At 40.7% G+C, this 27500-nt stretch overlaps 1 protein-coding gene across 6 annotated transcripts in view; it reads left to right on the top strand.

Annotated features, from left to right (window-relative positions):
- The window catches only part of LOC147031969 (uncharacterized), a 500872-nt gene that overhangs the window by 27749 nt on the left and 445623 nt on the right, over positions 1-27500 (top strand). For 4 of the 6 annotated variants that reach the window (XM_085853597.1, XM_085853570.1, XM_085853580.1 and 1 more), the window contains exons 4-5: positions 7494-7588; positions 22192-22262. The gene's annotated coding sequence lies outside the window, so the exon portion shown is untranslated. Of the gene's footprint in view, positions 1-7493; positions 7589-21786; positions 21927-22191; positions 22263-27500 lie in introns of those variants that run through there. The other 2 variants (XM_085853606.1, XM_085853613.1) reach the window with 1 other exon arrangement.

Here is a 27500-nt window from a genome sequence, read left to right as displayed (position 1 = left end):
ATTCCACTCAGGACCATTCAACAATAGACTAAAGATGCAGCACTTGCAGCAGGCTCTGTCATTTACAAATTGAATTTTTCGGTCATGGCAAAAATGCAGTGCAAGAAACTCTCATCCCCAATATTGTTGCATATCCATTGTTTCACGAAGATGAAAGGATACCCCCGACAATGACTATGACTTGGGGTTTGCGTGGGAAAAGATCAAACGATGATCAAGCATCTTTGCTGTGTTCTGTGGACGAATGCAGAATATTTCAAATGATATTCCACAATTGTACACTGACAAACTGTGCAACAACATGAAAACAAGGTGTAATTCCTTTTTTGCTCTGATGAAGGGTTAATGCCTGAAATGTCAGCATCTCCTTGCTTCTCATAGCTGTTAGTATACCTCAATCAATGTTCTGTTGATTTCACCTGTTGTTCTTCCTGTCCGCTGACACAGATCAACTGCACTAACCTTCACCCGCAAGACTATTCGGTCTTGTTGGTTATCTCCATTTGTGGGTTTCAGGAGGTGGGAGGAAGTTCTCCCAGAACTCAAAATCTCCAGCTCCTTTTTCGTTATAGCCTCGTTCCTGGGGCTCTTTTCAAAATCTTCACTGAACCTCTGACAGCCTCGCCTTGCAGCTCATTTGTAGTGATATTCCCCGGAATGATTTTTAAGTACTCAGTAATGGTTTTCTTTATCATTTTGCAATTCTTCATTCTGTAATTCTCTGTGTTCAAGAAAAGACCTCTTATATAAATAGTCGTGCATTGCAAGACTTGTTCACTTTTGTAAATGCTAAGTGATAATTTATTGTAACAAGAATACATTCCTGATCTGGTTTAATCACTAGTTATAGCTGTGTGACTTTAATCCGGTGATAGCTATTGATAGTCATCACGGTGATGATCCAATAGTGTGTCAGACATGACCGTGATCTCGTAGCTGCTGCAAGAATGTGATGGAAGCACACTCATCTTTGCTGGTCTTTCTTCTCTCTTCTTTCTGCTTTTTACCTCTGGCACTGAAGGTGAAGGAGGTTATGTTTTCACCTCTTTCTGTCTCTTTGTTAGTTTGTTTGTGTACAGGATATCTCAAAAAAGTTGTGGACGGATCCGGATGAAATTTTGTGGGCATGTTGGGTGTGTGACAAGGACGAACTGATGAGATTTTGGTGAAGATCTGGATCTGACTACCAGAATTTTTAAAGTGATTCTTCACCATTGAGAGATGGGGCCTAAAACGATATATAGCACGATATCTCAAAAAGTTGTGGACGGATTCGGACGAAAGTTGGTGGACAGGTTGGGTGTGTCGCAATCACAAATTGATTAGATTTTGGTGAAGATCTGGAAACGAGAATAATTTGATTTTAAAATTGATTCTTCACCACTGAGAGATCGGGCCAAAAACGATGTCGTATTGTATAGCATGATATTTCAAAAATTTATTGGGCCTGATATGTTCTCGTGGGTCAGGCATTACGTGGCCGAGGTCTGCGCTCTACCGAGTGCCCTTCTTGTTTCTTTACTTGTTTTCTTTCTTTACTTGTTTTCCAACTTCTTTATTCTATTTCTGATGTATATTTTTTGTTTACCTTCACTTCTTTCTATCTGTGCCAGTAAAGTTTTTTTTTTTTTCTGCTTTAATTACCATTGCAGTCACGGTGTCCTTTGGCTTTAAGTCAAGGTTGACTTTTTCCCTACAAGTTTAATATGAATTTCTTTTGTCTTGCTCATGAGGTCGTTGAGGCAGAAACAGTGCTGTCTTGGACTCAAGCTGGTATGAGCTTATGAACATCCATGTGAGTACTGCGCACTGTTCCCTTGAGGTCGTGGTCCAGGCTAATGCCCTGTGGATATCTCTATCGCAAGAGATTTACACTCCACTAATTTCTATACTTCATATAGCCGTTAATTTATAAAAGTCACGGGGGAAAGTTAGTGCTTATTTTGGACATTTTATCCCTTTTATTGGGCCGAGATTTGTGAGGCTATTTATTATATGTGGTCGGTGCACATGCAGTGCAGGATCTGCAGCTCGCATTAATCACAACATGGTGCTCATTGATATGTGGTGCCAGCGAATAAACTAATATTAGCATGATTCCACAACTAAAGTAAACTCAGCCGAGCCAGAGTTTTAACAGGAGATTTTGTACCACTTTGCACTCGCAAAGACTTCCTAGCAAGGAAAGTTCCTTCTGAACATGATTCCACAAGCTGATTGATATAATAGCCTTCCTATTTCTTGTTTCGTTTATTTTTACCATTATCTCTGAAGTAGACTAAGGTGGAACAAGATATGTGATGGCCAAAGAAAGGTGGGAAAACATCATCCTCCCACCTCCACACACACAATCTCATCTATATACATGCTCCCCATTCTCTTTGTTCATAACTAAATATTTCAGTTGAATTTGTCCACGATACCATCAGCCAGAGAGCCCAATGGTGTGCACGATCAGGATCCTGAACATGTAACTAGGAGGCTTTATGGTGGGCAGGGAGGGAACTCTGCAGTATTTTGCACCTGATGTGCTCTTCACACTTTTTGCTGATTTTTGTTTTACGATGGTTTAAAAAAATGTTCAATATCGCTAGATGCATGCATGCTCTTGGAGACAGGTGAATAACTGGTTATTTGGTTTGTTGCAGAGTTAACTTAGATGCTGGCATGGATCTCCTGGAGCCACAAAGTGAATGCTTTTTGTTTACAAAGTCAAGGCTCATGGAAGAGCTTTACATGCAACAGACATATCTCTCTCTCTCTCTCTCTCTCTCTCTCTCTCTCTCTCTCTCTCTCTCTCTCTCTCTCTCTCTCTCTCTCTCTCTCTCTCTCTCTCTCTTTCCCTTTCCCTTTCCCTTTCCCTTTCCCTTTCCCTTTCCCTTTCCCTTTTCCCTTTCCTTTTTCCCTTTCCCTTTTTCCCTTTCCCTTTTTCCCTTTCCTTTTTCCCTTTCCCTTTTTCCCTTTCCCTTTTTCCCTTTCCCTTTTTCCCTTTCCCTTTTCCCTTTCCCTTTTTCCCTTTCCCTTTTTCCCTTTCCCTTTTTCCCTTTCCCTTTTTCCCTTTCCCTTTTTCCCTTTCCTTTTTCCCTTTCCTTTTTCCCTTTCCCTTTTTCCCTTTCCCTTTTTCCCTTTCCCTTTTTCCCTTTCCCTTTTTCCCTTTCCCTTTTTCCCTTTCCCTTTTTCCCTTTCCCTTTTTCCCTTTCCCTTTTCCCTTTCCTTTTTCCCTTTCCCTTTTTCCCTTTCCCTTTTTCCCTTTCCCTTTTTCCCTTTCCCTTTTTCCCTTTCCCTTTTTCCCTTTCCCTTTTTCCCTTTCCCTTTTTCCCTTTCCCTTTTTCCCTTTCCTTTTTCCCTTTCCCTTTTTCCCTTTCCCTTTTCCCTTTCCTTTTTCCCTTTCCCTTTTTCCCTTTCCCTTTTTCCCTTTCCCTTTTTCCCTTTCCCTTTTTCCCTTTCCTTTTTCCCTTTCCCTTTTTCCCTTTCCCTTTTTCCCTTTCCCTTTTTCCCTTTCCCTTTTTCCCTTTCCCTTTTTCCCTTTCCCTTTTTCCCTTTCCCTTTTTCCCTTTCCCTTTTTCCCTTTCCCTTTTTCCCTTTCCCTTTTTCCCTTTCCCTTTTTCCCTTTCCCTTTCCCTTTTTCCCTTTCCCTTTCCGTTTTTCCCTTTCCCTTTCCCTTTTTCCCTTTCCCTTTCCCTTTTTCCCTTTCCCTTTCCCTTTTTCCCTTTCCCTTTCCCTTTTTCCCTTTCCCTTTCCTTTTCCCTTTCCCTTTTTCCTTTCCTTTTTCCCTTTCCCTTTTTCCCTTTCCCTTTTCCCTTTCCCTTTTTCCCTTTCCCTTTTTCCCTTTCCCTTTTTCCCTTTCCCTTTTTCCCTTTCCCTTTTTCCCTTTCCCTTTTTCCCTTTCCCTTTTTCCCTTTCCCTTTTTCCCTTTCCCTTATCTCATTTCCCCCGGAAGGATTGAGGCACCTTCTGTGTGTGAAATCGTAACACGTTGACAGACTAAGAGGGCTGATGTGCTTATGGGTAAGAGCTCTCTTGTGTGACACTGCCTGCGTGTAAATACGTGCCTTTGCCAAAACATTTATAAACCATTTTCCAAACAGCTCAACCATCTCTTTCCATTGGTTTGAACATAGTGTGTAAATAATGAATGGGAGTTCTGCCCTACTGTTTCGTTATGGTTCGATAGTAGCCAGTGTTCCACTAACGGTATTGCTCGGCCGTTCTAATTGGTAACAGTTGAGCGCTGGAAAGCACAGCCCTTATGTGGGGTGACTAATTTGCCGGAAAGGTAAAGCAGCGTTAGATGCGGGACCCAAACTAAATTGAGCATCTCACGGTGTCTGTTGTTGCTCAGCAACTCATCGTGCTACAGAGTTATTTGTGGCTCGTCGGCTCCAGGAACATCGGCCAGAAACTGGTTCCGAATACTCCCATCGCAAATGCGTGACCCCTGAACCCAAAAAAATATAATATGATTAAAGGACAGGGGTATGGTTCCAGGAATGAAAAGTGTGTGTGTGTGTTGGGGGAAATTAGTGGTGGTGTTAACAAAAGTGTTAGGGGTGAGAGGGTGGGGTGATAAAGGTGGGTAGTTGGGGGGGGGGAGGGCAGATAGACCTAAATGTGAACTTACAACTAAATCACACCCTAAATCCTCTTCCCCAATCTTATATATTATTTCCGAGTTTGTGGTTTCGTGTCGCGCTATCTTCGACTTTGTTCTGCACTCGAGTAACGTGATATTCGGCTTACATTATCTCAAAGACCATATGAGATGCATGGTACAAAAAAAAGTAAATAAAATGGTTATGAAACAGTGAAATCGTATTCCACTTACTGCATTAAAGTGAAATTACTACTGATACTCTGCATTAGTTCCTTTCTCAAACACACCCACCCCAACATGTCGCGCAAAGCGCGGGTTATGATAGTCATATTTATTTATAACCAACTGGGGTGCCCTGCATTGCTGGGCAATGCCGGGTCCCTTCTCCCACATCTTCCCCTCCCTCCTCCCTCCTTCTGACTCCTCCCCTCCTTCATCTCATACCATCCCCTGCCTTCTTCCACCCCACCTCCCTCCCTCCAGACTCCCATTATAGGAAGTGGGGATTTTCAGGGAGGCATTGTAGTGGTTGGACAAATGTTGTTGCATTGTGGTTTGAATCTGGAGAAAGTTGAATTGGGTAATGGTGCAAGGTTTGAATGCGAAATGGCATGCATATGCAAATGAGCTACCTGTTGTTATGTGTGCATGCCTGCATGATACTTTGGTCATGTGTGCAAAGTAAAATAAGTAAAAGATATGTGAATAAAGACCTGCCTAAAAGCTCACGCAATGCATTCCATCCCATAAACCCATGAGACATAAGGGAAGGGTTGTCTGAAACGAATACTAATGAAATAACTCTCTCGGGACTGCTCTATGTTGTGTGCCATTGTCTCGGGGGAGTGCTGGCTTCGCAGAACCGCAACAATATGATCTTCACAAGACGTATTACTCGATCGCTCCCAGGAAAACTCCAGGCAGTGTATAAGCACAAGACATTATCGAGGCCCGAAGGTCAACTATGTGATTTGAATTTTTAATTTTTTTTTTTTTTGATCCAAATCTTGCTCTGGATGGAACTAGCTGAATGGTGCTTGTGTCCTCTGGATGAAAGAGGAAGCCATGCAAAGTCTGGTAACATTTGGTTCCTGCAGTGTCTAAATGCATAAACGAACAAACAAACTTGCTTTTTTATCCCCGCCGCGTGGCGGAAGGGGGATATTGTTGTCACCCAGGTCGTCCGGCTGTCCATCCGGCATCCGTCCGGGCGTCACCATTTATAGCTGTGAGTGTGATAACTCATAAACTGTTCGCCATATCGATTTGAAATTTGGGTCACACATGTACCACCTGAAAAGGAAGAACGCTATTGATTTTCGGCGGAGCCGGATCCAAGATGGCCGACTGGGGCAGCCATCTTGAAATTTTTTTTTTGTAATAAATGGAAAACCGCTTATCTGATTTCAATTATTTTTCAATGGCGGTTGATTTTGGGCTTGGCCGGATCCAAGATGGCTGACCATCTTGAAAACAAGATGGCCGACGGGTGGCCATCTTGAAAAAAATGTTTTTTTTGTAATAAATGGAAAACCGCTTGTCTGATTTCAATTATTTTTCAATGGCGGTTGATTTTGGGCGTGGCCGGATCCAAGATGGTTGACCATCTTGAAAACAAGATGGCCGACGGGCGGCCATCTTGAAAAAAATGTTTTTTGTAATAAATGGAAAATCACTTAACTGATTTCAATTATTTTTCAATGGCGGTTGATTTTGGGCGTGGCCGGATCCAATATGGCTGACCATCTTGAAAACAAGATGGCCGACGGGCAGCCATCTTGAAAAAAATGTTTTTTGTAATAAATGGAAAACCGCTTAACTGATTTCAATTATTTTTCAATGGTGGGGGATTCCCCATCTCTGATGGTATATATATTTTTATACATTAGATACGAGAAATATCTGTGGATGAGGAGTCACATTCCTACCATTTTCTGTTAAACAGAAGCGGTTGGGCACACACACAACGCTTCTCCTTTTAGCAAAAGATGTAAAAATCTAGTATAATTTCTCTTGTGGCCCTGGAACCAAACCAACAATATCTATTTCGAATATCCCTCAGAGCTCCTGCCTTCCTCCAACATAATACTGTTAGTAATAACCACTACTCCTTTCACGACGTGATGCGCACAGGGCTGCCGAGGCAGTTTCATTTGGTTCAGGAGTACAATTCTGGATGGATCGCCACTCAGATGCAGGATACTCGAATGGCTTATTTCCCCAGTCAGCGGGTACTCATTTTTCTAACCTCGGACGGATGACAGGCTGAGTCAACTCACCTGGCGTTATTTTGACTGGTCACCAGGGGCTCAAAATCAAGACCCTACGATCTTAAGCCAGCCACCTCAAACACTGGGCTTCCCCTCCGACATGATTAATAGTAAATCTCATTATTTTAAAAGTTGATTTTAAACTTAGCCTGTGCATTCATAAGCCCCCAGATATGACCTTCCCATCGGTGCTCAAAAGAACCCAATCCAGAACTCTTTTGCTGTGCAGGTACACAAGTCACACACCACAGCTTTCTCTCAGGTATTTTCCCTAAGTATTTTTCGGGTTATTTTAGATGCTTTTTGAGACATTTTAGCAAACAATCCTTATCTGGCATGCACGATAGAAGTTCATATGCTTCTAAGATCACCATTGCTTGGAGCTTCTGTGCATGCACGCCGAGCATTCTGGGGTGGGTTACGTCATTTTGAAAGTCCCAAATTTTGTGGGGGGGTCACAGTTTTGAGAAAGCACCCCATACACCCCTTTAAACCCCAAATTTCAGCCCTTTAAAAGATTATGACTTCATGCTACGTGATGACGTTTCTAACAGTTTGATGATTTGACGCAAACTTGTAACACAGTGTGAACGTGTCAGGATCCTCTTTTCTCTTTTCTCATTTCGTAGATCTGTGCTGGACCTGTGTAAAACGGCAGAGAAAATGGCAGTAAAACCTGATTGATTGAGACACTGTTGGAACAGCACAACACACTGCAGGAAAGGTATAAAGGGTGGTTCGTTCACGTGTGTTGGCTCCAGGTTGAAAGCATCGCATGCTTACGCATTTAATAATTAACGCGCATCCCAGAGTCTATCATCCCACATATATACAGTATATTCATCATGTCCATCTATATACTGTACATGTACTAATGAACGTTTTGTGTTCTTTTGACGTTTCACTACAGTACAGGCAGTTTTGGAGCACCACCAGATTTCGAATTGGATTCTGGATGAATTTTTTACTGAAGGTTGTATGTAATCCACGAGACTTGGAATTGGATTCTGGGTGAATTTTTAATGACGGTTGTATGTAATCCACAAGACTTGGAATTGGATTCTGGGTGAAGTTTGACTGAAGGTTGTATGTAATCCACGAGACTTGGAATTGGATTCTGGGTGAAGTTTGACTCAATGTTGTATGTAATCCACTCGACTTGGAATTTGATTCTGGGTGAAGTTTTACTGAAGGTAGTATGTAATCCACGAGACTTGGAATTGGATTCTGGGTGAAGTTTTACTGAAGGTTGTATGTAATCCACTAGACTTGGAATTGGATTCTGCGTGAATTTTTGCTGAAGGTTTTATGTAATCCACGAGACTTGGAATTGGATTCTCGGTGAAGTTTTACTGAAGGTTTTATGTTATCCACTTGACTTGGAATTGGATTCTGGGTGAAGTTTTACAGAAGGTTGTATGTAATCCACGAGACTTGGAATTGGATTCTGGGTGAATTTTTTAATGACGGTTGTATGTAATCCACTAGACTCGGAATTGGATTCTGGGTGAAGTTTTACTGAAGGTTGTATGTAATCCACGAGACTTTGAATTGTATTCTGGGTGAATTTTTAATGACGGTTGTATGTAATCCACTAGACTCGGAATTTGATTCTGGGTGAAGTTTTACTGAAGGTTGTATGTAATCCACTAGACTTGGAATTGGATTCTGGGTGAATTTTTAATGACGGTTGTATGTAATCCACAAGACTTGGAATTGGATTCTGGGTGAAGTTTGACTGAAGGTTGTATGTAATCCACGAGACTTGGAATTGGATTCTGGGTGAAGTTTGACTCAATGTTGTATGTAATCCACTCGACTTGGAATTTGATTCTGGGTGAAGTTTTACTGAAGGTAGTATGTAATCCACGAGACTTGGAATTGGATTCTGGGTGAAGTTTTACTGAAGGTTGTATGTAATCCACTAGACTTGGAATTGGATTCTGCGTGAATTTTTGCTGAAGGTTTTATGTAATCCACGAGACTTGGAATTGGATTCTCGGTGAAGTTTTACTGAAGGTTTTATGTTATCCACTTGACTTGGAATTGGATTCTGGGTGAAGTTTTACAGAAGGTTGTATGTAATCCACGAGACTTGGAATTGGATTCTGGGTGAATTTTTTAATGACGGTTGTATGTAATCCACTAGACTCGGAATTGGATTCTGGGTGAAGTTTTACTGAAGGTTGTATGTAATCCACGAGACTTTGAATTGTATTCTGGGTGAATTTTTAATGACGGTTGTATGTAATCCACTAGACTCGGAATTTGATTCTGGGTGAAGTTTTACTGAAGGTTGTATGTAATCCACTAGACTTGGAATTGGATTCTGGGTGAATTTTTAATGACGGTTGTATGTAATCCACTCGACTTGGAATTGGATTCTGGGTGAATTTTTAATGATGGTTGTATGTAATCCACTACACTTGGAATTGGATTCTGGGCGAATTTTTAATGACGGTTGTATGTAATCCACTAGACTTGGAATTGGATTCTGGGCGAATTTTTAATGACTGTTGTATGTAATCCACGAGACTTGGACTTGGATTCAAGGTGAAGTTTTCCTGAAGGTTGTATGTAATCCACGAGACTTGGAATTGGATTCTGGGTGAATTTTTAATGACGGTTGTATGTAATCCACTAGACTTGGAATTGGATTCTGGGTGAAGTTTTACTGAAGGTTGTATGTAATCCACTAGACTTGGAATTGGATTCTGGGTGAAGTTTTCCTGAAGGTTGTATGTAATCCACAAGACTTGGAATTGGATTCTGGGTGAAGTTTGACTGAAGGTTGTATGTAATCCACTAGACTCGGAATTGGATTCTGGGTGAAGTTTTACTGAAGGTTGTATGTAATCCACGAGACTTAGTATTGGATTCTGGGTGAATTTTTAATGACGGTTGTATGTAATCCACTAGACTCGGAATTGGATTCTGGGTGAAGTTTTACTGAAGGTTGTATGTAATCCATGAGACTTGGTATTGGATTCTGGGTGAAGTTTTACTGAAGGTTGTATGTAATCCATGAGACTTGGTATTGGATTCTGGGTGAATTTTTAATGACGTTTGTATGTAATCCACTAGACTCGGAATTGGATTCTGGGTGAAGTTTTACTGAAGGTTGTATGTAATCCATGAGACTTGGAATTGGATTCTGGGTGAAGTTTAACTGAATGTTGTATGTAATCCATGAGACTTGGTATTGGATTCTGGGTGAAGTTTTACTGAAGGTTGTATGTAATCCACGAGACTTGGAATTGTATTCTGGGTGAATTTTTAATGACGGTTGTATGTAATCCACTCGACTTGGAATTGGATTCTGGGTGAATTTTTAATGACGGTTTTATGTAATCCACTAGACTTGGAATTGGATTCTGGGTGAAGTTTTACTGAAGGTTGTATGTAATCCACAAGACTTGGAATTGGTTCTGGGTGAATTTTTAATGAAGGTTGTATGTAATCCACTCGACTTGGAATTGGATTCTGGGCGAATTTTTAATGACGGTTGTATGTAATCCACTAGACTTGGAATTGGATTCTGGGTGAAGTTTTACTGAAGGTTGTATGTAATCCACAAGACTTGGAATTGGATTCTGGGTGAATTTTTAATGAAGGTTGTATGTAATCCACTCGACTTGGAATTGGATTCTGGGCGAATTTTTAATGACGGTTGTATGTAATCCACGAGACTTGGAATTGGATTCTGTGTGAAGTTTTACTGAAGGTTGTATGTAATCCACAAGACTTGGAATTGGATTCTGGGTGAATTTTTAATGAAGGTTGTATGTAATCCACTCGACTTGGAATTGGATTCTGGGTGAAGTTTTACTGAATGTTGTATGTAATCCACGAGACTTGGAATTGTATTCTGGGTGAAGTTTTACTGAAGGTTGTATGTAATCCACGAGACTTGGAATTGGATTCTGGGTGAATTTTTAATGATGGTTGTATGTAATCCACTAGACTTGGAATTGGATTCTGGGTGAAGTTTTACTGAAGGTTGTATGTAATCCACGAGACTTGGAATTGGATTCTGGGTGAATTTTTAATGATGGTTGTATGTAATCCACGAGACTTGGAATTGGATTCTGGGTGAATTTTTAATGATGGTTGTATGTAATCCACTAGACTCGGAATTGGATTCTGGGTGAAGTTTTACTGAAGGTTGTATGTAATCCACGAGACTTGGAATTGGATTCTGGGTGAAGTTTTACTGAAGGTTGTATGTAATCCACAAGACTTGGAATTGGATTCTGGGTGAATTTTTAATGACGGTTGTATGTAATCCACGAGACTTGGAATTGGATTCTCGGTGAAGTTTTACTGAAGGTTGTATGTAATCCACGAGACTTGGAATTGGATTCTGGGTGAATTTTTAATGACTGTTGTATGTAATTCACGAGACTTGGAATTGGATTCTGGGTGAATTTTTAATGACGGTTGTATCTAATCCACTGGACTCGGAATTGGATTCTGGGTGAATTTTTACTAAAGGTTGTATGTAATCCACGAGACTTGGAATTGGATTCTGGGTGAAGTTTGACTGAAGGTTGTATGTAATCCACTAGACTTGGAATTGGATTCTGGGTGAATTTTTAATGAAGGTTGTATGTAATCCACTCGAATTGGATTCTGGGCGAATTTTTAATGACGGTTGTATGTAATCCACGAGACTTGGAATTGGATTCTGTGTGAAGTTTTACTGAAGGTTGTATGTAATCCACAAGACTTGGAATTGGATTCTGGGTGAAGTTTGACTGAAGGTTGTATGTAATCCACTAGACTCGGAATTGGATTCTGGGTGAAGTTTGACTGAAGGTTGTATGTAATCCACTAGACTCGGAATTGGATTCTGGGTGAAGTTTTACTGAAGGTTGTATGTAATCCATGAGACTTGGTATTGGATTCTGGGTGAAGTTTTACTGAAGGTTGTATGTAATCCATGAGACTTGGTATTGGATTCTGGGTGAATTTTTAATGACGTTTGTATGTAATCCACTAGACTCGGAATTGGATTCTGGGTGAAGTTTTACTGAAGGTTGTATGTAATCCATGAGACTTGGAATTGGATTCTGGGTGAAGTTTAACTGAATGTTGTATGTAATCCATGAGACTTGGTATTGGATTCTGGGTGAAGTTTTACTGAAGGTTGTATGTAATCCACGAGACTTGGAATTGTATTCTGGGTGAATTTTTAATGACGGTTGTATGTAATCCACTCGACTTGGAATTGGATTCTGGGTGAATTTTTAATGACGGTTTTATGTAATCCACTCGACTTGGAATTGGATTCTGGGCGAATTTTTAATGACGGTTGTATGTAATCCACTAGACTTGGAATTGGATTCTGGGTGAAGTTTTACTGAAGGTTGTATGTAATCCACAAGACTTGGAATTGGATTCTGGGTGAATTTTTAATGAAGGTTGTATGTAATCCACTCGACTTGGAATTGGATTCTGGGCGAATTTTTAATGACGGTTGTATGTAATCCACGAGACTTGGAATTGGATTCTGTGTGAAGTTTTACTGAAGGTTGTATGTAATCCACAAGACTTGGAATTGGATTCTGGGTGAATTTTTAATGAAGGTTGTATGTAATCCACTCGACTTGGAATTGGATTCTGGGTGAAGTTTTACTGAATGTTGTATGTAATCCACGAGACTTGGAATTGTATTCTGGGTGAAGTTTTACTGAAGGTTGTATGTAATCCACGAGACTTGGAATTGGATTCTGGGTGAATTTTTAATGATGGTTGTATGTAATCCACTAGACTTGGAATTGGATTCTGGGTGAAGTTTTACTGAAGGTTGTATGTAATCCACGAGACTTGGAATTGGATTCTGGGTGAATTTTTAATGATGGTTGTATGTAATCCACGAGACTTGGAATTGGATTCTGGGTGAATTTTTAATGATGGTTGTATGTAATCCACTAGACTCGGAATTGGATTCTGGGTGAAGTTTTACTGAAGGTTGTATGTAATCCACGAGACTTGGAATTGGATTCTGGGTGAAGTTTTACTGAAGGTTGTATGTAATCCACAAGACTTGGAATTGGATTCTGGGTGAATTTTTAATGACGGTTGTATGTAATCCACGAGACTTGGAATTGGATTCTCGGTGAATTTTTAATGACGGTTGTATCTAATCCACTGGACTCGGAATTGGATTCTGGGTGAATTTTTACTAAAGGTTGTATGTAATCCACGAGACTTGGAATTGGATTCTGGGTGAAGTTTGACTGAAGGTTGTATGTAATCCACTAGACTTGGAATTGGATTCTGGGTGAATTTTTAATGAAGGTTGTATGTAATCCACTCGAATTGGATTCTGGGCGAATTTTTAATGACGGTTGTATGTAATCCACGAGACTTGGAATTGGATTCTGTGTGAAGTTTTACTGAAGGTTGTATGTAATCCACAAGACTTGGAATTGGATTCTGGGTGAAGTTTGACTGAAGGTTGTATGTAATCCACTAGACTCGGAATTGGATTCTGGGTGAAGTTTGACTGAAGGTTGTATGTAATCCACTAGACTCGGAATTGGATTCTGGGTGAAGTTTTACTGAAGGTTGTATGTAATCCATGAGACTTGGTATTGGATTCTGGGTGAAGTTTTACTGAAGGTTGTATGTAATCCATGAGACTTGGTATTGGATTCTGGGTGAATTTTTAATGACGTTTGTATGTAATCCACTAGACTCGGAATTGGATTCTGGGTGAAGTTTTACTGAAGGTTGTATGTAATCCATGAGACTTGGAATTGATTCTGGGTGAAGTTTAACTGAATGTTGTATGTAATCCATGAGACTTGGTATTGGATTCTGGGTGAAGTTTTACTGAAGGTTGTATGTAATCCACGAGACTTGGAATTGTATTCTGGGTGAATTTTTAATGACGGTTGTATGTAATCCACTCGACTTGGAATTGGATTCTGGGTGAATTTTAATGACGGTTTTATGTAATCCACTCGACTTGGAATTGGATTCTGGGCGAATTTTTAATGACGGTTGTATGTAATCCACTAGACTTGGAATTGGATTCTGGGTGAAGTTTTACTGAAGGTTGTATGTAATCCACAAGACTTGGAATTGGATTCTGGGTGAATTTTTAATGAAGGTTGTATGTAATCCACTCGACTTGGAATTGGATTCTGGGCGAATTTTTAATGACGGTTGTATGTAATCCACGAGACTTGGAATTGGATTCTGTGTGAAGTTTTACTGAAGGTTGTATGTAATCCACAAGACTTGGAATTGGATTCTGGGTGAATTTTTAATGAAGGTTGTATGTAATCCACTCGACTTGGAATTGGATTCTGGGTGAAGTTTTACTGAATGTTGTATGTAATCCACGAGACTTGGAATTGTATTCTGGGTGAAGTTTTACTGAAGGTTGTATGTAATCCACGAGACTTGGAATTGGATTCTGGGTGAATTTTTAATGATGGTTGTATGTAATCCACTAGACTCGGAATTGGATTCTGGGTGAAGTTTTAATGATGGTTGTATGTAATCCACTAGACTCGGAATTGGATTCTGGGTGAAGTTTTACTGAAGGTTGTATGTAATCCACGAGACTTGGAATTGGATTCTGGGTGAAGTTTTACTGAATGTTGTATGTAATCCACGAGACTTGGAATTGTATTCTGGGTGAAGTTTTACTGAAGGTTGTATGTAATCCACGAGACTTGGAATTGGATTCTGGGTGAATTTTTAATGATGGTTGTATGTAATCCACGAGACTTGGAATTGGATTCTGGGTGAAGTTTGACTGAAGGTTGTATGTAATCCACTAGACTTGGAATTGGATTCTGGGTGAATTTTTAATGAAGGTTGTATGTAATCCACTCGAATTGGATTCTGGGCGAATTTTTAATGACGGTTGTATGTAATCCACGAGACTTGGAATTGGATTCTGTGTGAAGTTTTACTGAAGGTTGTATGTAATCCACAAGACTTGGAATTGGATTCTGGGTGAAGTTTGACTGAAGGTTGTATGTAATCCACTAGACTCGGAATTGGATTCTGGGTGAAGTTTGACTGAAGGTTGTATGTAATCCACTAGACTCGGAATTGGATTCTGGGTGAAGTTTTACTGAAGGTTGTATGTAATCCATGAGACTTGGTATTGGATTCTGGGTGAAGTTTTACTGAAGGTTGTATGTAATCCATGAGACTTGGTATTGGATTCTGGGTGAATTTTTAATGACGTTTGTATGTAATCCACTAGACTCGGAATTGGATTCTGGGTGAAGTTTTACTGAAGGTTGTATGTAATCCATGAGACTTGGAATTGGATTCTGGGTGAAGTTTAACTGAATGTTGTATGTAATCCATGAGACTTGGTATTGGATTCTGGGTGAAGTTTTACTGAAGGTTGTATGTAATCCACGAGACTTGGAATTGTATTCTGGGTGAATTTTTAATGACGGTTGTATGTAATCCACTCGACTTGGAATTGGATTCTGGGTGAATTTTTAATGACGGTTTTATGTAATCCACTCGACTTGGAATTGGATTCTGGGCGAATTTTTAATGACGGTTGTATGTAATCCACTAGACTTGGAATTGGATTCTGGGTGAAGTTTTACTGAAGGTTGTATGTAATCCACAAGACTTGGAATTGGATTCTGGGTGAATTTTTAATGAAGGTTGTATGTAATCCACTCGACTTGGAATTGGATTCTGGGCGAATTTTTAATGACGGTTGTATGTAATCCACGAGACTTGGAATTGGATTCTGTGTGAAGTTTTACTGAAGGTTGTATGTAATCCACAAGACTTGGAATTGGATTCTGGGTGAATTTTTAATGAAGGTTGTATGTAATCCACTCGACTTGGAATTGGATTCTGGGTGAATTTTTAATGATGGTTGTATGTAATCCACTCGACTTGGAATTGGATTCTGGGTGAAGTTTTACTGAATGTTGTATGTAATCCACGAGACTTGGAATTGTATTCTGGGTGAAGTTTTACTGAAGGTTGTATGTAATCCACGAGACTTGGAATTGGATTCTGGGTGAATTTTTAATGATGGTTGTATGTAATCCACTAGACTTGGAATTGGATTCTGGGTGAAGTTTTACTGAAGGTTGTATGTAATCCACGAGACTTGGAATTGGATTCTGGGTGAATTTTTAATGATGGTTGTATGTAATCCACGAGACTTGGAATTGGATTCTGGGTGAATTTTTAATGATGGTTGTATGTAATCCACTAGACTCGGAATTGGATTCTGGGTGAAGTTTTACTGAAGGTTGTATGTAATCCACGAGACTTGGAATTGGATTCTGGGTGAAGTTTTACTGAATGTTGTATGTAATCCACGAGACTTGGAATTGTATTCTGGGTGAAGTTTTACTGAAGGTTGTATGTAATCCACGAGACTTGGAATTGGATTCTGGGTGAATTTTTAATGACGGTTGTATGTAATCCACGAGACTTGGAATTGGATTCTCGGTGAAGTTTTACTGAAGGTTGTATGTAATCCACGAGACTTGGAATTGGATTCTGGGTGAATTTTTAATGACTGTTGTATGTAATTCACGAGACTTGGAATTGGATTCTGGGTGAATTTTTAATGACGGTTGTATCTAATCCACTGGACTCGGAATTGGATTCTGGGTGAATTTTTACTAAAGGTTGTATGTAATCCACGAGACTTGGAATTGGATTCTGGGTGAAGTTTGACTGAAGGTTGTATGTAATCCACTAGACTTGGAATTGGATTCTGGGTGAATTTTTAATGAAGGTTGTATGTAATCCACTCGAATTGGATTCTGGGCGAATTTTTAATGACGGTTGTATGTAATCCACGAGACTTGGAATTGGATTCTGTGTGAAGTTTTACTGAAGGTTGTATGTAATCCACAAGACTTGGAATTGGATTCTGGGTGAATTTTTAATGAAGGTTGTATGTAATCCACTCGACTTGGAATTGGATTCTGGGTGAAGTTTTACTGAATGTTGTATGTAATCCACGAGACTTGGAATTGTATTCTGGGTGAAGTTTTACTGAAGGTTGTATGTTAACCACTAGACTCAGAATTGGATTCTGGGTGAAGTTTTACTGAAGGTTGTATGTAATCCACAAGACTTGGAATTGGATTCTGGGTGAAGTTTGACTGAAGGTTGTATGTAATCCACAAGACTTGGAATTGGATTCTGGGTGAAGTTTTACTGAAGGTTGTATGTAATCCACAAGACTCGGAATTGGATTCTTGGTGAAGTTTTACTGAAGGTTGTATGTAATCCACAAGACTCGGAATTGGATTCTGGGTGAAGTTTTACTGAAGGTTTTATGTTATCCACTTGACTTGGAATTGGATTCTGGGTGAAGTTTTACTGAATGTTGTATGTAATCCATGAGACTTGGAATTGGATTCTGGGTGAAGTTCAATGAAGGTTGTATGTAATCCACGAGACTTGGAATTGGATTCTGGGTGAAGTTTTACTGAAGGTTGTATGTAATCCACGAGACTTCAAATTGGATTATGGGTGAAGTGTAACTGAAGGTTGTATGTAATCCACGTGACTTGGAATTGGATTCTGGGTGAAGTTCAATGAAGGTTGTATGTAATCCACGAGACTTGGAATTGGATTCTGGGTGAAGTTTTACTGAAGGTTGTATGTAATCCACGAGACTTCAAATTGGATTCTGGGTGAAGTTTTACTGAAGGTTGTATGTAATCCACGTGACTTGGAATTGGATTCTGGGTGAAGTTCAATGAAGGTTGTATGTATTCCACGAGACTTGGAATTGGATTCTGGGTGAAGTTTTACTGAAGGTTGTATGTAATCCACGAGACTTGGAATTGGATTCTGGGTGAAGTTTTAATGATGGTTGTATGTAATCCACTAGACTCGGAATTGGATTCTGGGTGAAGTTTTACTGAAGGTTGTATGTAATCCACTAGACTCGGAATTGGATTCTGGGTGAAGTTTTACTGAAGGTTGTATGTAATCCACGAGACTTGGAATTGGATTCTGGGTGAAGTTTTACTGAATGTTGTATGTAATCCACGAGACTTCAAATTGGATTCTGGGTGAAGTTTTACTGAAGGTTGTATGTAATCCACGTGACTTGGAATTGGATTCTGGGTGAAGTTCAATGAAGGTTGTATGTATTCCACGAGACTTGGAATTGGATTCTGGGTGAAGTTTTACTGAAGGTTGTATGTAATCCACGAGACTTGGAATTGGATTCTGGGTGAAGTTTTAATGATGGTTGTATGTAATCCACTAGACTCGGAATTGGATTCTGGGTGAAGTTTTACTGAAGGTTGTATGTAATCCACGAGACTTGGAATTGGATTCTGGGTGAAGTTTTACTGAAGGTTGTATGTAATCCACGAGACTTGGAATTGGATTCTGGGTGAAGTTTTACTGAAGGTTGTATGTAATCCAGGAGACTTGGAATTGGATTCTAGGTGAAGTTTTACTGAAGGTTTTATGTTATCCACTAGACTTGGAATTGGATTCTGGGTGAAGTTTTACTGAAGGTTTTATTTTATCCACTTGACTTGGAATTGGATTCTGGGTGAAGTTTTACTGAATGTTGTATGTAATCCATGAGACTTGGTATTGGATTCTGGGTGAAGTTTTACTGAAGGTTGTATGTAATCCACGAGACTTGGAATTGGATTCTCGGTGAATTTTTGCTGAAGGTTGTATGTAATCCACCAGACATGATCGCGGCTTCTCCGTGGAATCAGGTCTGAACAGAATTGATGCGTCTGGTGCAGTTTCATCGGTGTCTTCCTTAATGTACACCTCTTCTCATGCTGTCCATTGTGAACTGAGAAGATCAGCTGTTAGGGTAGCCGATATGCCTTTCGTTGGGGAGGTTGGAGCGAACAGACCATATCTGATGGACAATTTTATTTATTTATTTATTTATTTTAAAATGTGTATGCAAGTGTACACACTTAATACTCATACAGCAATCCTTTAAACATGTTTCTTATTAATTATATGTGTATTGAAGAGGGCTGGTTGGATAGCCTACATTTTGAGAGGTATGCGCTGCACACTCCCCTCCAAGCTGTCTTGCCAGTGTTCGAATTTCAGCCCAGGTATAAACTGCCACCCTGGTGTTCTGCATGTCAGGCAATTCATCAATGTGTGCGCCGTCCCTCGGTTGGATATAAATCCCAAAGAACCATCTTGCCAGCACTGTTCCTTGTTCGAAGTAAGAGATTGCACGATGTCCTTCATCGCTTTAGTGTCGGCGAGTTATCATGGGCACACTGTGCAAATTACAAATTAATGCGAGCTGATTCATGAAAGATGGGCCCAAACTTTCCCTGGCCAACACCCAAAGTAGGAGTCTGAGAGGTCGTTCAATCGAATCCCGACCGAGCCATACTCATAACTACTGCCTTAAAAATGGGGCAGTACCCCTGGGTACTCATCTGGTAGTGGCTGGATAAGAAAAACAGGGAACCAGTTATAAGTGTGGATGACCCATAAAATACGTAACGATGAAGAAAGTAAATACCTGTGGATTATTTTATCATGCCGTGAACAAACTTTGGAACATCATGGGTGATGAAGGTTGTGGTCAAGTTTCAACAAAATATTGTTTGTAGTTTCTGAGAAGAAAGCAAATACTTATTTTGGGGGTAACCTCCCCCATAAACCCCTTTCACCATTTTTTTAAATGTCGTGAACAAACTTTAGTGCATCATGGTTGATGAAAGTTGGAGTGAAGTTTCATCAAAATCGTGTGTGTGATTTCAAGTAAGGAGTTGCAAGTATTTGTGGACTAACTGACTGACTAACTGACTGACTGACGGACTGATGACACGCCATTCCATAAGCTCCTCGGAACTTTGCTCCAGGTGAGCATTTTTCAAATTTGTTTTTGCTAAAGCATCCCCCGGCACTCACGTATGAACCTCTGAAAGTTTGATGAAGATCCGTTTAGCCATCTTTGAGAAAAATGGCCAAACACACACACACCTCTTATAACATTGGCAGAGCATGGGCAAACAACCATATGCTGGCAATCGTAGCACAGGCATTGATGGGCCCCATGGCGTCCTCCTGCGTTGAAGTACCATTCAATAAACAGTCCCTTTCTTCATTTATGAACTGTCTTCCCTGTTTTTTACACCGAAGGGTGAGCACTGTGCACCTGATGCAGTCATGGTCCCCCAAGACAATACGGAGGAGCGAAGAGATCAGATGGTCGCGTAGTTTTTCCCAACACATTTTCCATGAACGTGCAAGTCGTGTGGAGAATGCGTGGATTGCTTCGGGGTGTGCACTTGCAGCCTTCAGGTCGTGCCACGAGTCGGTGCAAACAGCACGGGACCACAAGGCGCCGCTATTGAGACGAGAAACAACCTGCTTGGCACGCTCGTGTTATTATGTCGTCTCATCGAGTGATGCAAGACCAGGTGTTATGTTTTGAGAGAGTGATACAGGAATTGTAGTTTGAACCTCGGTGCCATCACCACAGGTCGCTCTTCACAGTATTTTTTGGCGAATTGCCTGCACTCGTGGTTGTGTTTATTGATGTTACTTTTTCACATTCAAGTGGATCCGACCGGTATGGCAGCAGGAGGTGGCGTACTCAACTTTGAGCTTCTACAGCTTTGGTTCGGTTCCATCAATGAGTGCACCGTTTCTGGAATGGGTTCGTAAAGCTGGGTGTCCCGTAGTTGGTGGACGTTCAACATTCCAAGGTGCCTTTCCAAAAAAAGCTGACAATTGCAGTATGCGCTGGTCCCCTGTTCAAAATCCCCCTACTAAACGGCAGGGGCACTGCGTCAGCGGCACAGCAGTATCTCAGTAATGAGGTAACCAGCAGGCTGAATTTACAGTTGAATTTCGGTGCACTACTGCAGCGAGGACGACATGCATGGTGATCTTTCCGTGCACAGTTTAAAATGTGCCTTCATTTGTCCACATCGTTGTCCCTGCGTTGTATAACAGACACAATCTGCGCTCCGTTCTCTGCGTTACAGGCGTTTCCTCCTCATAAGGCTAAGGATCCTCAATATGAGCAAACTCTTATCGACCTTCAAAAGCGATTGTGACGTCCCACCTCGAATGGCGAGCCCAACGATTGGAGTGCAACACTTTTAAACTCGGCACAGCACCGGCATCGCTCACGGTACGCATGCTGAATGGGAAAAGCCTGGCACAACTTGTAACTGCACTATAAAATAAATAAAGATAACTTCAAGAAAGAATAAGGAGGAGAAATAGTGCTTAAAATTGTTCCCATAAAACTTGACTTGTCACTTTGTTCAGATCAACTGCTTGAACAGGCACAATTATTCCTTCATTCTTGGTGAGTCGGTCAGGAAACCTTTTTGGATAAAGTTTTTTTTCAGGAACTCGCTGGCCAGACTTGCCTTTCGACCGAACCTGTGATTTTTAATTAATTAATTAATTTTTAGGGAGGAATTTGGAATTTGTTCAAGGTGGTGGTGATAACTCGTGTATTGTAGACAGAGAGATAGACAGACAAACCGTGGGATCTTTATTGCAAGCAGAATGGACATCCCATTAAACGTCCATCCGAAGAACGGTGGCACACTTTGTGATTGAGTGCCCTGCCTGCGAAGCATTAATCCAACAGTTGAGATAGTTGCGTCGGAAATCGAACCAAAAGTGGACGTCAAGGGTGATTGCACTACATCTGTACCACGCTGTCCGACAGTGGGTAAATTAATAGATAATTTATTACCGAGCGGACAGCTCATCGCTTGAACAAATTGACCACAATGCGTACACGCCGTCATGCACTTGGCCTTCACCCCTCGTGCTGCACGCAGTGAGAGCGTTCAAACTCCAAAAATCGCTCCCTCCTCGCTGTCGCCATGGCGATGTGACGCCACGCCACAGTGAGCCCTGCCCTGAGCTCTGCCCGCTCAGAAGGGGCGCATATCGCGCCGTAGAGGAGCCTGAACAGGCCACGCGGTGCCCGCAGCTTCCCCCAACGCTCCTCGCCAAGCGCGCTCTGTCCGCCTCGCTGAACCCAAGACGCGGAATCCTTGTCACCAGCGTCGTTGTGATTTTCACACATCAGTGTTCAACTGCAGCTGGTATGTTGGAGTTTCTCAAAACATCGATCATTCACTATGTAACACGATAACTGTTATCCCCATTATTTCTTGGACACAGGCAGGTGAGTGTTTACTATCTTTCATTCAACATGATCTCCATGCGTCATTGATCGGTTCACATCAAAGGCTCGGCATGGTTGACAATTTTCAGCATGGGATAACATTCTCATTTTTGGAAGTTGTAAACATATCGATGGAATCCAGTGCAAGATGGGTCTTCCCTTGTTGCGTTGCCTTCCCCCAGCTGATGCGAAGAGAACAATCCGGGCGCTTGGGCTGGAGATCGTCTGAAGACCTGGAGAGCCCCCAAGGCCGGTAAGCACTGCATACAGAATAGCATAAAATAATAGCACACAGTTATTATCATTATGGTTGTATGTATATATATATATATACATATGTATGATCTATAGTTTCTCGACCTTTTGATCATCATATCCTCAGTGGTCTGCATTTACTCAACAAATGCAGCACCTTTTTCTTTATTATGTGTGTGTGTGTGTGTGTGTGTGTGTGAAATACGCAATTGTTCATATTCATGCATTTAGTGATATTGGTGTCACTTTCCTATTTCTCAAACGTCCGACAATGTGGTGCAAAGGTAGCGCAATCATCTCTGAGCTGTCCAGCTTGGGTTGGATTCCGAAACGGAATATAAATTGTGAAGTTGCTGCCTCACAGGTTGGGCGTTACATCACAAAGTATTCCGTCCTTCTGATGGACATTATGCTGGGTGTCCCATCTACGAGCGGAGTGGTTGTCAACTTTATTTTTTTTTGCGGACCACTTGAAAATTCCTGAGGGTCTCGGAGAACCAACCACTTGATAAACTTTTTTTTGTTCTTCAAATCGAAGCACACAACTCGTATTTTAATATTCGTAGTCTTGCCTTTCTTATGCGATGGGTGTGTCTGTTTTTTATTGAGCAAAGTTCTGGGAAGTTGGGTGTAATGTTTGTTAGCTTTAGCCTTAGGTCAGGTTCCACATTCATCCTGCTCCTGTAGTTGGACTTGAAGGCTGTAAGTGATGAAAATCCTGTTTCGCACAGGTACGTCGTAGCAAATGGCATCAGAAAATGCACTGCTTTGTATTCAAGTTTGGGGTGCTCTGCAGTTCTTCAAATCCAAAACTCAAATGGGGAATGTCTTAAATTCTGACGTTAATGTTCGGCGCAAGAGAGCTCCAACCAGTACTCTCATGCCTTATTCGAGAAACCAGAGGGCAGCTCACCGATTTCAACTCTGAAAGGATTTTATATCCAGTTATTTGGTTCAACTTCTACTGAAAAGTAATTTTCAAATTGATTCTTCAGAGCAATAAGATGTTCTTCGATGTCATTAAAAAAAATATTTTTTGTCAAGAATCACATTATGTTTTCATTTTGCAAGGCCAAAAAATAAAACAAGTACAGGACCAAATTAATATATTCTGGATTGTTCCACAACCTTTCTGCGGACCATCTGAATGGAGTTCGTGGAGCAGTGGTGGTCCACGGACCACAATTTGAGAACCTCTGCTAACTAGCGGCAGTTGGTGGACTTTAACGATCCTCTGGTGTCTTATGTGAAGAGTAGATGAGTTCTCACCGGCACCCTCAACAAATTGCAAATTCCTGCCCTCACTGGGAAGGCAGAAGCAATTCACCCAAAGTCATTCCAGCCGTCACACTGCTCTGGCAACACTGAACCTGCCTTCGGGCAGAGCACCAGAGAGATGTGTTCAACCACAATCGTACAGGTCTGTTTATCTCTCTTTTATGGCCACTTTGACGTGCTGTTGTCCCCATGGACATGTGGACCCATTTGGATGCTCCTGAAGTGCATTGCTTTCCATCAGCTGATGTCAATGCAAGTGGCCGAACAAATGGCTTTGGAAGAGATAAAATGGTCCAGTGCAACCACAGCTTTATATGTTGATGATAATAATAATAATAATAATAATAATAATGTTGATTGCGTTTCATAGCTATAGATAGCCATTCACATCCACATAAACAAACACCTGTGTATGAGGATTTGTTGATAGTGTCAGAGCAGCTGTCCACACACCCTTATTCTCCTTACAATAATTCATGGACCGGTGGTGTTTGTTTTTCACGGTACTATTCCTCCAGTTTTGGGTCGATTACATTCAGACTTGCTACATAGGATCAGCATTACCCTGATTAGTGTATCGGGGTGTTTTATCTTTGCTAGTGGTCTTGGGGGGAGTGGGGAGGGGGGAGGGGGAGGATGCAAATTTTCTATGTAAATGTGCATCATTTCGTGCCACTCCAGGTGGGAGAGGGTATTACAAGTCCCCACCTTTACAGTGCAGTATTCCTGGTCCCACGTTTTCCAGTGCAGTGAGGTGTTATTAATTATATGCAGTTGGTGCATATCTTTTTGCTTCATGCATGTAACTGCATGGGTTTTTAAAATTTATTTTCTGGAGCGATTGAGGCAGCTATCAATTGCCAATACACTGCCCAAATAAAGGTATGTGTTACAAGGACGTGTTGCATGTTTGGAACAAGATCGTCCGAAGGGCGGGTACTCTGATAGTTTGTATAATAACAACCTGAATACAGACCCAAAGAGCAACCCGGTTGGGGTTCTTCCAGCATGCACCACCAACGGTTTATCCTTCGCAGAGACGTTTCCTGCAGTGCTCAATGTTTGTTGAAAAGTGTTGTGTAACCCAGGATGGGATGTTTTTGGCAAAGATCACCTTTTTCTTTCGACAGCTGATTATGTGTACATGTTTCATGTGATTATGTTGTAATCTGTTAACTCCCTTACCGGCTTATATTCTTCAGAGGATTAAAACTAACATGCTCTCTTGAGATAAAAAAAGATCATCTCTGCTGGATGCTCCATCTGCTTGCTTGTACCTGTGAAAGTTATGCATTTACGCTCTATGAACTCGATAGAATGTTGATCGGGGTACACTATCCACGGTGAGATGTAAGGAGAAGCTGACGTTTCGGGCATTAACATTTTGTCGATCTCTTCTGCTCAGACAAAGGCTTAATGCCCAAAATGTCAGCTTCTCCTTGCTTCTAATAGTGGTTCTAATACTTCCATCAACATGCTGTTGATTTTGTCTATTGTTCTTCCTGTCTGTCGACACAGATCTCGACATTATACCTTCCCAAGCAAGAAAAGTTCTTCTTTATACATTGACACTGTATTGGTAAAAAAAAATAGGGGAATTGTTTCTCTGGTGGAACACTTGGTCGATTTTGCTCCTTATTGTAAAGACATCCATCTTCAGCTGGAATTTGCCATGAATCAACATTGGGTCAACAGATAGGTTGTCAATTCAACCATCACATACAATTCCTGCTATTGTGTTGTCATGTATCCATACATGTTCTTATCATATACTGTTTTGCCTTTGCCCTTTGATGGTCAGCATTTAAAAAGGATAGAGCACTGACAATGCTGGGAAGGCAATGGCAAACTACCCAGTATAACCCTTTCCAAGAAACTGATTCGGCATCACACTAATGCTCTGTAATTTGAGTACGTGTATATATATATATATATATATATATATATATATATATATATATATATATATATATATATATATATATATATATATATATATATATCGACATTAATAAATGTATGTGTGTCAGTGTTTCTCCTCCATAACTCAAAAGCCGTAAAACCTAGCAGCCTGAAACTTTACATGCATACTTCAAGGAAGTGCAAGAGTGAAAATTGGGTGTTTGGGTTTATTAAAACATCCCTTTTGAAGATAATTAACGGCCTTATTTAATTATATCCTTTATGAGGCACATCCTTGGCCACCTCACTCTTTGGCAGTCTTAAGGCATCTCCCGGCTAACCTCGCTGCGGTCTGAAGCTGCCATATTTTTTGGCCTGCTCAACCATGCCTTGACGTGGAACAGGCTGCAACAATTTCTAAATGATTTTAAAAAAAAATTCACTTTCCTCACTCATATTTTCAAATGCCTGTTCATAATAGCAATGAATTGCTGTATCATCGCTTTTGTAAGTGCTATAGTTTTCAAATTAGGAGCTTGGAGCGATTTCATGCATTATATGATGCAATTTTCCACGATTCACTCTCACGGACTAATTAAAGTATATCATCGAAATATTATTTTGGCTTTGAGGATCGGATATCGTCCGAACTAAATGTGTCAAAATCTGGAGTGAAATCTGATAATATAAAGAAATAATGAGTATTATAACTAACCATATATACCTATTTACTTGAAGCAAACCAGACTATGCATCTTCCTTCTCCATACATAGACAAGAAAATGTGAATTTCCAAACCATTAAACTTATCTTTTTCAACTGTGTGAACAATTATATTGAGTGAACAAAAATTTTTGGAAATGTGCCAAAGTTAACCAGCTTCATTGAGCTATATGATTTAATGCATTCATTGTTTGACCTCATGCCCTGTCTCCCAGAGGGACTGTGCCATATCTGTGTCTATATTTTAGGAGTTATTTCGAGGTGCTCTCCAGGGAATCAAAGCAAATCTGGTTTAAAAAACAAAACAAAAAAAAACGGACGTTTTAAAATAAAGATATAACATTTGCGCAGACCGCAAACAATGTACCGCATGACGCTTGTACAGACAAGCAGGCAACATGGTGGATTATCTGCAATGTTTATTTCACGGGCGATTAAACTTTGCAATGTCTCCAGGGTTGTTCGACGTTAAACAGCAACTCTTGTGGATAAAATCATTATTTGAACAAATTCATTTTGTTTCTTCAACTGCTGCAGGTGTGGTGAAGACCAGCTTTAAAGTGAAAGGGATCCTATATGGTATGCAGCCACAGCCTGGCCAGCCATTCCTAATCAACCATTTAATTGGAGTGCTTAGTTGAGTGCTTAAGCCACCTGCCGAGCACCCTTCAGTTAATTGGGGTCCAGTTTGTGTCCTGAATGGGATGTACAGTTGGCAGTTGCTCCAAGGTGAAGGTACTGTCCATGATTTGCGAAGGGAATATGGTTTCTCTTTGTGAGTTCTAAAGAAAAATATATTCGATAACACCCGATTTTCAAGCTATTTGCCACATTGATGTGTTTTCTAAATTAGAGCCCAATTTTTTTTCTACCCGTCACATCACGATTGGCAGCTGTTTATAAAGATGAATGTTTATGCACATCTCCCTGAAATGTCTATAATGCAATATTGTTTTTATAATTTGTTTTTTGAAATTTCCCCAAAAGAAGAGTGAAAGCTACTCAAGGTTTTTGGGTTGTACACTGTACGTATTGGAGTGGGTAATCACACTGACCCCGATCTGCCGATTCCTGAAGAATTGCTGGTATTGGCCAAGGTATGTGTGTGTGTGTGTGTTTTTTTTTTATTTTTCACATAGCTTTACATTTTCTCTCTGCTTACTTCCCTCCCCCCCTCTCTCTCTCTGTCTCTGTCTCTCTCTGTCTCTCTCTCTCTCTGTCTCTCTCTCTGTCTCTCTCTGTCTCTCTCTGTCTCTCTCTGTCTCTCTCTGTCTCTCTCTCTGTCTCTCTCTCTGTCTCTCTCTCTGTCTCTCTCTCTGTCTCTGTCTCTGTC

This window comes from Eptatretus burgeri, chromosome 2 (genome assembly GCF_056783735.1).
Source record: "Eptatretus burgeri isolate ZD-2024b chromosome 2, Ebu_testis_v1, whole genome shotgun sequence".
In the NCBI taxonomy this organism is placed as follows: Eukaryota; Metazoa; Chordata; class Myxini; order Myxiniformes; family Myxinidae; genus Eptatretus; species Eptatretus burgeri.
The sequence above is the reverse complement of the archived record's forward strand: the minus strand, read 5'-3'. Positions and strand labels throughout refer to the sequence as shown.